The sequence below is a fragment of the Anas platyrhynchos genome, chromosome 25 (genome assembly GCF_047663525.1).
Source record: "Anas platyrhynchos isolate ZD024472 breed Pekin duck chromosome 25, IASCAAS_PekinDuck_T2T, whole genome shotgun sequence".
Taxonomy (NCBI): Eukaryota; Metazoa; Chordata; class Aves; order Anseriformes; family Anatidae; genus Anas; species Anas platyrhynchos.
Window position 1 is genome coordinate 1,271,511 of NC_092611.1, and position 12,042 is coordinate 1,283,552.

The window sequence follows — 12,042 nt, forward strand, 5'->3', positions numbered from 1 at the left end:
TCTGTGGCCTGATTTTTCAATCGTCTCTGATGACGGCTAGGGTTATGTTTTTGGGTTGCTCGAAATGAGCGACCCCGGAGGGTCCAGTTGCATGTGGGGCTGCGTGAAGGCTCCCCTGGGGAGTTCACTTGTACCCAAAGCCTTCCTTTGCGGGCACTTTTGGATGGGCGAAAGGGGCTCGCAACGCGTTTTCTGGGGCCCCATTTTTCAGTCGTCTTCTATGCTGGCTAGGGATATATTTAGGCTTGCTCGGAAACAACGAACTCGGAGGGTCCAGTTGCATGTGGGGCTGCGTAAAGGCTCCCCTGGGGAGTTCACTTGTACCCAAAGCCTTCCTTTGGGGGCATTTTGGATGGGCGACAGGGGCTCGGAATGCGTTTCCAGGGGCCCAGATTTTCAGTCTTATCCCATGCCGGCAAGGGATATATTTAGGATTGTTGTGAAAGAGTGAACCCGGAGGGTCCAGTTGCATGTGGGGCTGCGTAAAGGCTCCCCTGGGGAGTTCACTTGTACCCAAAGCCTTCCTCTGCGGGATCTTTTGGATGGGCGAAAGGGGCTCGCAACGCATTTCCTCGGGCCCAGATTTACAGTTTTCTCCCACGCCAGCTAGGGTTATATTTAGGGTTGCTCAGAAACAGTGAACCCAAAGGGTGCAGCTGCATGTGGGGCTGCGTGAAGGCTCCCCTGGGGAGTTCACTTGTACCCAAAGCCTTCCTTTGCGGGCACTTTTGGATGGGCGAAAGGGGCTCGCAACGCGTTTCCTGGGGCCCGATTTTTCAGTCGTCTCTGTTGCCGGCCAGGGATATATTTTTGAGTTGCTCGGAATGAGTGACCCCTGAGGGTCCAGTTGCATGTGGGGCTGCGTGAAGGCTCCCCTGGGGAGTTCACTTGTACCCAAAGCCTTCCTTTGCGGGCACTTTTGGATGGGCGAAAGGGGCTAGAAACGCGTTTTCTGGGGCCAGATTTTACAGTCGTCTCTGTTGCCGGCCAGGGATATATTTTTGGGTTGCTCGGAATGAGTGACCCCGGAAGGTCCAGTTGCATGTGGGGCTGCGTGAAGGCTCCCCTGGGGAGTTCACTTGTACCCAAAGCCTTCCTTTGCGGGCACTTTTGGATGGGCGAAAGGGGCTCAGAACGCATTTCCTGGGGCCAGATTTTTCAATCGTCTTCTATGCCGGCTAGGGTTATATAAAGGCTTGCTCGGAAACAACGAACTCGGAGGGGCCAGTTGCATGTGGGGCTGCGTAAAGGCTCCCCTGGGGAGTTCACTTGTACCCAAAGCCTTCCTTTGCGGGCACTTTTGGATGGGCGAAAGGAGCTCGCAACACGTTTCCTGGGGCCCAGTTTTTCAGACGTCTTCTATGACGGCTAGGGTTATATTAAGCCTTGCTGTGAAAGAGTGAACCCGGAGGGTCCCGTTGCATGTGGGGCTGCGTAAAGGCTCCCCTGGGGAGTTCACTTGTACCCAAAGCCTTTCTTTGCGGACACTTTTGGATGGGCGAAAGGGGCTCGCAACGCGTTTCCTGGGGCCCGATTTTTCAGTCGTCTTCTATGTCGGCTAGGGCTGTATTACGGCTTGCTCGGAAACAACGAACACGGAGGGTCCAGTTGCATGTGGGGCTGCGTAAAGGCTCCCCTGGGGAGGTCACTTGTACCCAAAGCCTTCCTTTGGGGGCACTTTTGGATGGGCGAATGGGGCTCGCAACGCTTTTTCTAGGGCCTGAATTTTCAGTCTTCTCCCATTAGGTAAGGCATATATTTAGGCTTGTTGTGAAAAAGTCAACCCGGAGGGTCCAGTTGCATGTGGCGCTGCGTAAAGGCTCCCCTGGGGAGTTCAGTTATACCCAAAGCCTTCCTTTGGGGGCACTTTTGAGTGGGCGAAAGGAGCTCTCAACGCGTTTCTAGGGCCCGATTTTTCAGTCGTCTTCGATGCCAGCTAGGGATATATTTAGGCTTGTTGTGAAAGAGTGAACCCGGAGGGTCCAGTTGCATGTGGGGCTGCGTAAAGGCTCCCCTGGGGAGTTCACTTGTACCCAAAGCCTTCCTTTGGGGGCATTTTGGATGGGCGACAGGGGCTCGGAATGCGTTTCCAGGGGCCCAGATTTTCAGTCTTGTCCCATGCCGGCAAGGGATATATTTAGGCTTGTTGTGAAAGAGTGAACCCGGAGGGTCCAGTTGCATGTGGGGCTGCGTAAAGGCTCCCCTGGGGAGTTCACTTGTACCCAAAGCCTTCCTCTGCGGGATCTTTTGGATGGGCGAAAGGGGCTCGCAACGCATTTCCTCGGGCCCAGATTTTCAGTCTTCTCCCACGCCAGCTAGGGTTATATTTAGGGTTGCTCAGAAACAGTGAACCCAAAGGGTGCAGCTGCATGTGGGGCTGCGTGAAGGCTCCCCTGGGGAGTTCACTTGTACCCAAAGCCTTCCTTTGCGGGCACTTTTGGATGGGCGAAAGGGGCTCGCAACGCATTTCCTGGGGCCAGATTTTTCAATCGTCTTCTATGCCGGCTAGGGCTATATAAAGGCTTGCTCGGAAACAACGAACTCGGAGGGGCCAGTTGCATGTGGGGCTTCGTAAAGGCTCCCCTGGGGAGTTCACTTGTACCCAAAGCCTTCCTTTGGGGGCACTTTTGGATGGGTGAAAGGGGCTCGCAACGCGTTTCCTAGGGCCCGATTTTTCAGACTTCTTCTATGCCGGCTATGGATATATTTAGGCTTACTGTGAAATAGTGAACCCGGAGGGTCCAGTTGCATGTGGGGCTGCGTGAAGGCTCCCCTGGGGAGTTCACTTGTACCCAAAGCCTTCCTTTGCGGGCACTTTTGGATGGGCGAAAGGAGCTCGCAACGCGTTTCCTGGGGCCCAGTTTTTCAGACGTCTTCTATGACGGCTAGGGTTATATTAAGCCTTGCTGTGAAAGAGTGAACCCGGAGGGTCCCGTTGCATGTGGGGCTGCGTAAAGGCTCCCCTGGGGAGTTCACTTGTACCCAAAGCCTTTCTTTGCGGACACTTTTGGATGGGCGAAAGGGGCTCGCAACGCGTTTCCTGGGGCCCGATTTTTCAGTCGTCTTCTATGTCGACTAGGGCTGTATTACGGCTTGCTCGGAAACAACGAACACGGAGGGTCCAGTTGCATGTGGGGCTGGGTAAAGGCTCCCCTGGGGAGGTCACTTGTACCCAAAGCCTTCCTTTGGGGGCACTTTTGGATGGGTGAATGGGGCTCGCAACGCTTTTTCTAGGGCCTGAATTTTCAGTCTTCTCCCATTAGGTAAGGCATATATTTAGGCTTGTTGTGAAAAAGTCAACCCGGAGGGTCCAGTTGCATGTGGCGCTGCGTAAAGGCTCCCCTGGGGAGTTCAGTTATACCCAAAGCCTTCCTTTGGGGGCACTTTTGAGTGGGCGAAAGGAGCTCTCAACGCGTTTCTGGGGCCCGATTTTTCAGTCGTCTTCGATGCCAGCTAGGGATATATTTAGGCTTGTTGTGAAAGAGTGAACCCGGAAGGTCCAGTTGCATGTGGGGCTGCGTAAAGGCTCCCCTGGGGAGTTCACTTGTACCCAAAGCCTTCCTTTGGGGGCACATTTGGATGGGCGAAAGGGGCTCGCAACGCGTTTTCTGGGGCCGGTTTTTCACTTTTCTCCCAATCCGGCTGGGCTGTATTTAGTTTTGCTCGGAAAGAGCGAACCCGGAGGGTCCAGTTGCATGTTGGGCTGCGTAAAGCCTCCCCTGGGGAGTTCACTTGTACCCAAAGCCTTCCTTTGGGGGCACTTTTGGATGGGCGAAAGGGGCTCGCAACGCGTTTTCTGGCGCCAGATTTTTCAGTCGTCTCTGTTGCCGGCCAGGGATATGTTTTTGGGTTGCTCGGAATGAGCGACCCCGGAAGGTCCAGTTGCATGTGGGGCTGCGTGAAGGCTCCCCTGGGGAGTTCACTTGTACCCAAAGCCTTCCTTTGCGGGCACTTTTGGATGGGCGAAAGGGGCTCGCAACGCATTTCCTGGGGCCCGATTTTTCAATCGTCTTCTATTCCGGCTAGGGCTATATAAAGGCTTGCTCGGAAACAACGAACTCGGAGGGGCCAGTTGCATGTGGGGCTGCGTAAAGGCTCCCCTGGGGAGTTCACTTGTACCCAAAGCCTTCCTTTGGGGGCATTTTGGATGGGCGAAAGGGGCTCTCAACGCGTTTCCTAGGGCGCGATTTTTCAGTCGTCTTCTATGCCGGCTATGGATATATTTAGGCTGGCTGTGAAAGAATGAACCTGGAGGTTCGAGTTGCATGTGGGGCTGCGTAAAGCCTCCCCTGGGGAGTTCACTTGTACGCAAAGCCTTCCTTTGCGGTCACTTTTGGATGGGTTAAAGGGGCTCGCAACGCATTTCCTGGGGCTGAATTTTAAGTCGTCTTCGATGTCGGCTAGGGCTATATTAAGGCTTGCTGGAAAGAATGAACCCGGAGGTTCCAGTTGCATGTGGGGCTGCGTAAAGGCTCCCTTGGTGATTTCACTTGTACCAAAAGCCTTCCTTTGGGGGCACTTTTGGATGAGCTAAAGGGGCTCGCAACTATTTTTCTGTGGACTGATTTTTCAATCGTCTCTGATGACGGCTATGGTTATGTGTTTGGGTTGCTCGGAATGAGCGACCCCGGAGTTTCCAGTTGAATGCGGGGCTGCGTGAAGGCTCCCCTGGGGAGTTCACTTGTACCCAAAGCCTTCCTTTGCGGGCACTTTTGGATGGGTGAAAGGGTCTAGGAATGTGTTTCCTAGGGCCCAGATTTTCAGACTTCTCCCATGCCGGCAAGGGATATATTTAGGCTTGTTGTGAAAGAGTGAACCCGGAGGGTCCAGTTGCATGTGGGGCTGTGTAAAGGCTCTCCTGGGGAGTTCACTTGTACCCAAAGCCTTCCTTTGGGGGCACATTTGGATGGGCGAAAGGGGCTCGCAACGCGTTTTCTGGGGCCGGTTTTTCACTTTTCTCCCAATCCGGCTAGGGCTGTATTTAGTTTTGCTCGGAAAGAGCGAACCCGGAGGGTCCAGTTGCATGTTGGGCTGCGTAAAGCCTCCCCTGGGGAGTTCACTTGTACCCAAAGCCTTCCTTTGGGGGCACTTTTGGATGGGCGAAAGGGACTCACAACGTTTTTTCTAGGGCTTGAATTTTCAGTCTTCTCCCATCCTGGTAAGGCATATATTTAGGCTTGTTGTGAAAAAGTGAACTCGGAGGGTCCAGTTGCATGTGGGGCTGCGTAAAGGCTCCCCTGGGGAGTTCACTTGTACCCAAAGCATTTGTTGGGGGCACTTTTTGAAGGGAAAAGGGGGCTCGCATCGCGTTTCCTGGGGCCCAATTTTTCAGTTGTCTTCGATGTCAGCTACGGATATATTTTGGGTTGCTCGGAAACAGTGAACCCCGGAGGGTCCCGTTGCATGTGGGGCTGCGTAAAGGCTCCCCTGGGGAGTTCACTTGTACCCAAAGCCTTCCTTTGCAGGCACTTTTGGATGGGCGAAAGGGGCTAGCAACGCGTTTCCTGGGGCCCGATTTTTCAGTCGTCTTCTATGCCGGCAAGGGATATATTTAGGCTTGTTGTGAAAGAGTGAACCCGGAAGGTCCAGTTGCATGTGGGGCTGCGTAAAGGCTCCCCTGGGGAGTTCACTTGTACCCAAAGCCTTCCTTTCTGGGTATTTTTGGACGGGTGAAAGGGGCTCGCAACGTGTTTCCTGGGGCCGAATTTTAAGTCGTCTTCGATGTTAGCAAGGGCTATATTTAGGGTTGCTCTGAGTGAGTGAACCTGGAGGGTCCTTTTGCATGTGGGGCTGCGTAAAGGCTCCCCTGGGGAGTTCACTTGTACCCAAAGCCTTCCTTTGCGGGCACTTTTGGATGGGCGAAAGTGGCTCGGAATGCGTTACCTACGGCTCGATATATCAGACTTCTTCTATGCCTGCTATGGATATATTTAGGCTTACTGTGAAAGAGTGAAACCGGAGGGTCCAGTTGCATGTGGGGTTGCGTAAAGGCTCTCCTATGGAGTTTACTTGTACCCAAAGCCTTCCTTTGGGGGCACTTTTGGATGGGCGAAAGGGAATCGCAACGCTTTTTCTGGGGCCCAAATTTTAGTCGTTTTCGATGCCAGCTAAGGATATATTTAGGCTTGTTGTGAAAGAGTGAACCCGGAGGGTCCAGTTGCATGTGGGGCTGCGTAAAGGCTCCCCTGGGGAGTTCACTCGTACCCAAAGCCTTCCTTTGAGGGCACTTTTGGATGGGCGAAAGGGCCTCGGAACGCGTTTCCTGGGGCCCAATTTTTCAGACGTCTTCGATGCCAGCTAGGGATATATTTAGGGTTGCTCGGAAACAGTGAACCCAAAGGGTCCAGTTGCATGTGTTGCTGCGAAAAGGCTCCCCTGGGGAGTTCACTTGTACCCAAAGCCTTCCTTTGCGGGCACTTTTGGATGGGTGAAAGTGGCTCGGAACGCGTTTCCTGGGGCCTGATTTTTCAGACGTCTTCTATGCCGGCTAGGGATATATTAAGGCTTGCTCAGAAACAACGAACCCGGAGGGTCCAGTTGCATGTGGGGCTGCGTAAAGGCTCCCCTGGGGAGTTCACTTGTACCCAAAGCCTTCCTCTGCGGGATCTTTTGGATGGGCGAAAGGGGCTCGCAACGCATTTCCTCGGGCCCAGATTTTCAGTCTTCTCCCACGCCAGCTAGGGTTATATTTAGGGTTGCTCAGAAACAGTGAACCCAAAGGGTGCAGCTGCATGTGGGGCTGCGTGAAGGCTCCCCTGGGGAGTTCACTTGTACCCAAAGCCTTCCTTTGCGGGCACTTTTGGATGGGCGAAAGGGGCTCGCAACGCATTTCCTGGGGCCAGATTTTTCAATCGTCTTCTATGCCGGCTAGGGCTATATAAAGGCTTGCTCGGAAACAACGAACTCGGAGGGGCCAGTTGCACGTGGGGCTTCGTAAAGGCTCCCCTGGGGAGTTCACTTGTACCCAAAGCCTTCCTTTGGGGGCACTTTTGGATGGGTGAAAGGGGCTCGCAACGCGTTTCCTAGGGCCCGATTTTTCAGACTTCTTCTATGCCGGCTATGGATATATTTAGGCTTACTGTGAAATAGTGAACCCGGAGGGTCCAGTTGCATGTGGGGCTGCGTGAAGGCTCCCCTGGGGAGTTCACTTGTACCCAAAGCCTTCCTTTGCGGGCACTTTTGGATGGGCGAAAGGAGCTCGCAACGCGTTTCCTGGGGCCCAGTTTTTCAGACGTCTTCTATGACGGCTAGGGTTATATTAAGCCTTGCTGTGAAAGAGTGAACCCGGAGGGTCCCGTTGCATGTGGGGCTGCGTAAAGGCTCCCCTGGGGAGTTCACTTGTACCCAAAGCCTTTCTTTGCGGACACTTTTGGATGGGCGAAAGGGGCTCGCAACGCGTTTCCTGGGGCCCGATTTTTCAGTCGTCTTCTATGTCGACTAGGGCTGTATTACGGCTTGCTCGGAAACAACGAACACGGAGGGTCCAGTTGCATGTGGGGCTGGGTAAAGGCTCCCCTGGGGAGGTCACTTGTACCCAAAGCCTTCCTTTGGGGGCACTTTTGGATGGGTGAATGGGGCTCGCAACGCTTTTTCTAGGGCCTGAATTTTCAGTCTTCTCCCATTAGGTAAGGCATATATTTAGGCTTGTTGTGAAAAAGTCAACCCGGAGGGTCCAGTTGCATGTGGCGCTGCGTAAAGGCTCCCCTGGGGAGTTCAGTTATACCCAAAGCCTTCCTTTGGGGGCACTTTTGAGTGGGCGAAAGGAGCTCTCAACGCGTTTCTGGGGCCCGATTTTTCAGTCGTCTTCGATGCCAGCTAGGGATATATTTAGGCTTGTTGTGAAAGAGTGAACCCGGAAGGTCCAGTTGCATGTGGGGCTGCGTAAAGGCTCCCCTGGGGAGTTCACTTGTACCCAAAGCCTTCCTTTGGGGGCACATTTGGATGGGCGAAAGGGGCTCGCAACGCGTTTTCTGGGGCCGGTTTTTCACTTTTCTCCCAATCCGGCTGGGCTGTATTTAGTTTTGCTCGGAAAGAGCGAACCCGGAGGGTCCAGTTGCATGTTGGGCTGCGTAAAGCCTCCCCTGGGGAGTTCACTTGTACCCAAAGCCTTCCTTTGGGGGCACTTTTGGATGGGCGAAAGGGGCTCGCAACGCGTTTTCTGGCGCCAGATTTTTCAGTCGTCTCTGTTGCCGGCCAGGGATATGTTTTTGGGTTGCTCGGAATGAGCGACCCCGGAAGGTCCAGTTGCATGTGGGGCTGCGTGAAGGCTCCCCTGGGGAGTTCACTTGTACCCAAAGCCTTCCTTTGCGGGCACTTTTGGATGGGCGAAAGGGGCTCGCAACGCATTTCCTGGGGCCCGATTTTTCAATCGTCTTCTATTCCGGCTAGGGCTATATAAAGGCTTGCTCGGAAACAACGAACTCGGAGGGGCCAGTTGCATGTGGGGCTGCGTAAAGGCTCCCCTGGGGAGTTCACTTGTACCCAAAGCCTTCCTTTGGGGGCATTTTGGATGGGCGAAAGGGGCTCTCAACGCGTTTCCTAGGGCGCGATTTTTCAGTCGTCTTCTATGCCGGCTATGGATATATTTAGGCTGGCTGTGAAAGAATGAACCTGGAGGTTCGAGTTGCATGTGGGGCTGCGTAAAGCCTCCCCTGGGGAGTTCACTTGTACGCAAAGCCTTCCTTTGCGGTCACTTTTGGATGGGTTAAAGGGGCTCGCAACGCATTTCCTGGGGCTGAATTTTAAGTCGTCTTCGATGTCGGCTAGGGCTATATTAAGGCTTGCTGGAAAGAATGAACCCGGAGGTTCCAGTTGCATGTGGGGCTGCGTAAAGGCTCCCTTGGTGATTTCACTTGTACCAAAAGCCTTCCTTTGGGGGCACTTTTGGATGAGCTAAAGGGGCTCGCAACTATTTTTCTGTGGACTGATTTTTCAATCGTCTCTGATGACGGCTATGGTTATGTGTTTGGGTTGCTCGGAATGAGCGACCCCGGAGTTTCCAGTTGAATGCGGGGCTGCGTGAAGGCTCCCCTGGGGAGTTCACTTGTACCCAAAGCCTTCCTTTGCGGGCACTTTTGGATGGGTGAAAGGGTCTAGGAATGTGTTTCCTAGGGCCCAGATTTTCAGACTTCTCCCATGCCGGCAAGGGATATATTTAGGCTTGTTGTGAAAGAGTGAACCCGGAGGGTCCAGTTGCATGTGGGGCTGTGTAAAGGCTCTCCTGGGGAGTTCACTTGTACCCAAAGCCTTCCTTTGGGGGCACATTTGGATGGGCGAAAGGGGCTCGCAACGCGTTTTCTGGGGCCGGTTTTTCACTTTTCTCCCAATCCGGCTAGGGCTGTATTTAGTTTTGCTCGGAAAGAGCGAACCCGGAGGGTCCAGTTGCATGTTGGGCTGCGTAAAGCCTCCCCTGGGGAGTTCACTTGTACCCAAAGCCTTCCTTTGGGGGCACTTTTGGATGGGCGAAAGGGACTCACAACGTTTTTTCTAGGGCTTGAATTTTCAGTCTTCTCCCATCCTGGTAAGGCATATATTTAGGCTTGTTGTGAAAAAGTGAACTCGGAGGGTCCAGTTGCATGTGGGGCTGCGTAAAGGCTCCCCTGGGGAGTTCACTTGTACCCAAAGCATTTGTTGGGGGCACTTTTTGAAGGGAAAAGGGGGCTCGCATCGCGTTTCCTGGGGCCCAATTTTTCAGTTGTCTTCGATGTCAGCTACGGATATATTTTGGGTTGCTCGGAAACAGTGAACCCCGGAGGGTCCCGTTGCATGTGGGGCTGCGTAAAGGCTCCCCTGGGGAGTTCACTTGTACCCAAAGCCTTCCTTTGCAGGCACTTTTGGATGGGCGAAAGGGGCTAGCAACGCGTTTCCTGGGGCCCGATTTTTCAGTCGTCTTCTATGCCGGCAAGGGATATATTTAGGCTTGTTGTGAAAGAGTGAACCCGGAAGGTCCAGTTGCATGTGGGGCTGCGTAAAGGCTCCCCTGGGGAGTTCACTTGTACCCAAAGCCTTCCTTTCTGGGTATTTTTGGACGGGTGAAAGGGGCTCGCAACGTGTTTCCTGGGGCCGAATTTTAAGTCGTCTTCGATGTTAGCAAGGGCTATATTTAGGGTTGCTCTGAGTGAGTGAACCTGGAGGGTCCTTTTGCATGTGGGGCTGCGTAAAGGCTCCCCTGGGGAGTTCACTTGTACCCAAAGCCTTCCTTTGCGGGCACTTTTGGATGGGCGAAAGTGGCTCGGAATGCGTTACCTACGGCTCGATATATCAGACTTCTTCTATGCCTGCTATGGATATATTTAGGCTTACTGTGAAAGAGTGAAACCGGAGGGTCCAGTTGCATGTGGGGTTGCGTAAAGGCTCTCCTATGGAGTTTACTTGTACCCAAAGCCTTCCTTTGGGGGCACTTTTGGATGGGCGAAAGGGAATCGCAACGCTTTTTCTGGGGCCCAAATTTTAGTCGTTTTCGATGCCAGCTAAGGATATATTTAGGCTTGTTGTGAAAGAGTGAACCCGGAGGGTCCAGTTGCATGTGGGGCTGCGTAAAGGCTCCCCTGGGGAGTTCACTCGTACCCAAAGCCTTCCTTTGAGGGCACTTTTGGATGGGCGAAAGGGCCTCGGAACGCGTTTCCTGGGGCCCAATTTTTCAGACGTCTTCGATGCCAGCTAGGGATATATTTAGGGTTGCTCGGAAACAGTGAACCCAAAGGGTCCAGTTGCATGTGTTGCTGCGAAAAGGCTCCCCTGGGGAGTTCACTTGTACCCAAAGCCTTCCTTTGCGGGCACTTTTGGATGGGTGAAAGTGGCTCGGAACGCGTTTCCTGGGGCCTGATTTTTCAGACGTCTTCTATGCCGGCTAGGGATATATTAAGGCTTGCTCAGAAACAACGAACCCGGAGGGTCCAGTTGCATGTGGGGCTGCGTAAAGGCTCCCCTGGGGAGTTCACTTGTACCCAAAGCCTTCCTCTGCGGGATCTTTTGGATGGGCGAAAGGGGCTCGCAACGCATTTCCTCGGGCCCAGATTTTCAGTCTTCTCCCACGCCAGCTAGGGTTATATTTAGGGTTGCTCAGAAACAGTGAACCCAAAGGGTGCAGCTGCATGTGGGGCTGCGTGAAGGCTCCCCTGGGGAGTTCACTTGTACCCAAAGCCTTCCTTTGCGGGCACTTTTGGATGGGCGAAAGGGGCTCGCAACGCATTTCCTGGGGCCAGATTTTTCAATCGTCTTCTATGCCGGCTAGGGCTATATAAAGGCTTGCTCGGAAACAACGAACTCGGAGGGGCCAGTTGCACGTGGGGCTTCGTAAAGGCTCCCCTGGGGAGTTCACTTGTACCCAAAGCCTTCCTTTGGGGGCACTTTTGGATGGGTGAAAGGGGCTCGCAATGCGTTTCCTAGGGCCCGATTATTCAGACTTCTTCTATGCCGGCTATGGATATATTTAGGCTTACTGTGAAATAGTGAACCCGGAGGGTCCAGTTGCATGTGGGGCTGCGTGAAGGCTCCCCTGGGGAGTTCACTTGTACCCAAAGCCTTCCTTTGCGGGCACTTTTGGATGGGCGAAAGGAGCTCGCAACGCGTTTCCTGGGGCCCAGTTTTTCAGACGTCTTCTATGACGGCTAGGGTTATATTAAGCCTTGCTGTGAAAGAGTGAACCCGGAGGGTCCCGTTGCATGTGGGGCTGCGTAAAGGCTCCCCTGGGGAGTTCACTTGTACCCAAAGCCTTTCTTTGCGGACACTTTTGGATGGGCGAAAGGGGCTCGCAACGCGTTTCCTGGGGCCCGATTTTTCAGTCGTCTTCTATGTCGGCTAGGGCTGTATTACGGCTTGCTCGGAAACAAGGAACACGGAGGGTCCAGTTGCATGTGGGGCTGGGTAAAGGCTCCCCTGGGGAGGTCACTTGTACCCAAAGCCTTCCTTTGGGGGCACTTTTGGATGGGCGAATGGGGCTCGCAACGCTTTTTCTAGGGCCTGAATTTTCAGTCTTCTCCCATTAGGTAAGGCATATATTTAGGCTTGTTGTGAAAAAGTCAACCCGGAGGGTCCAGTTGC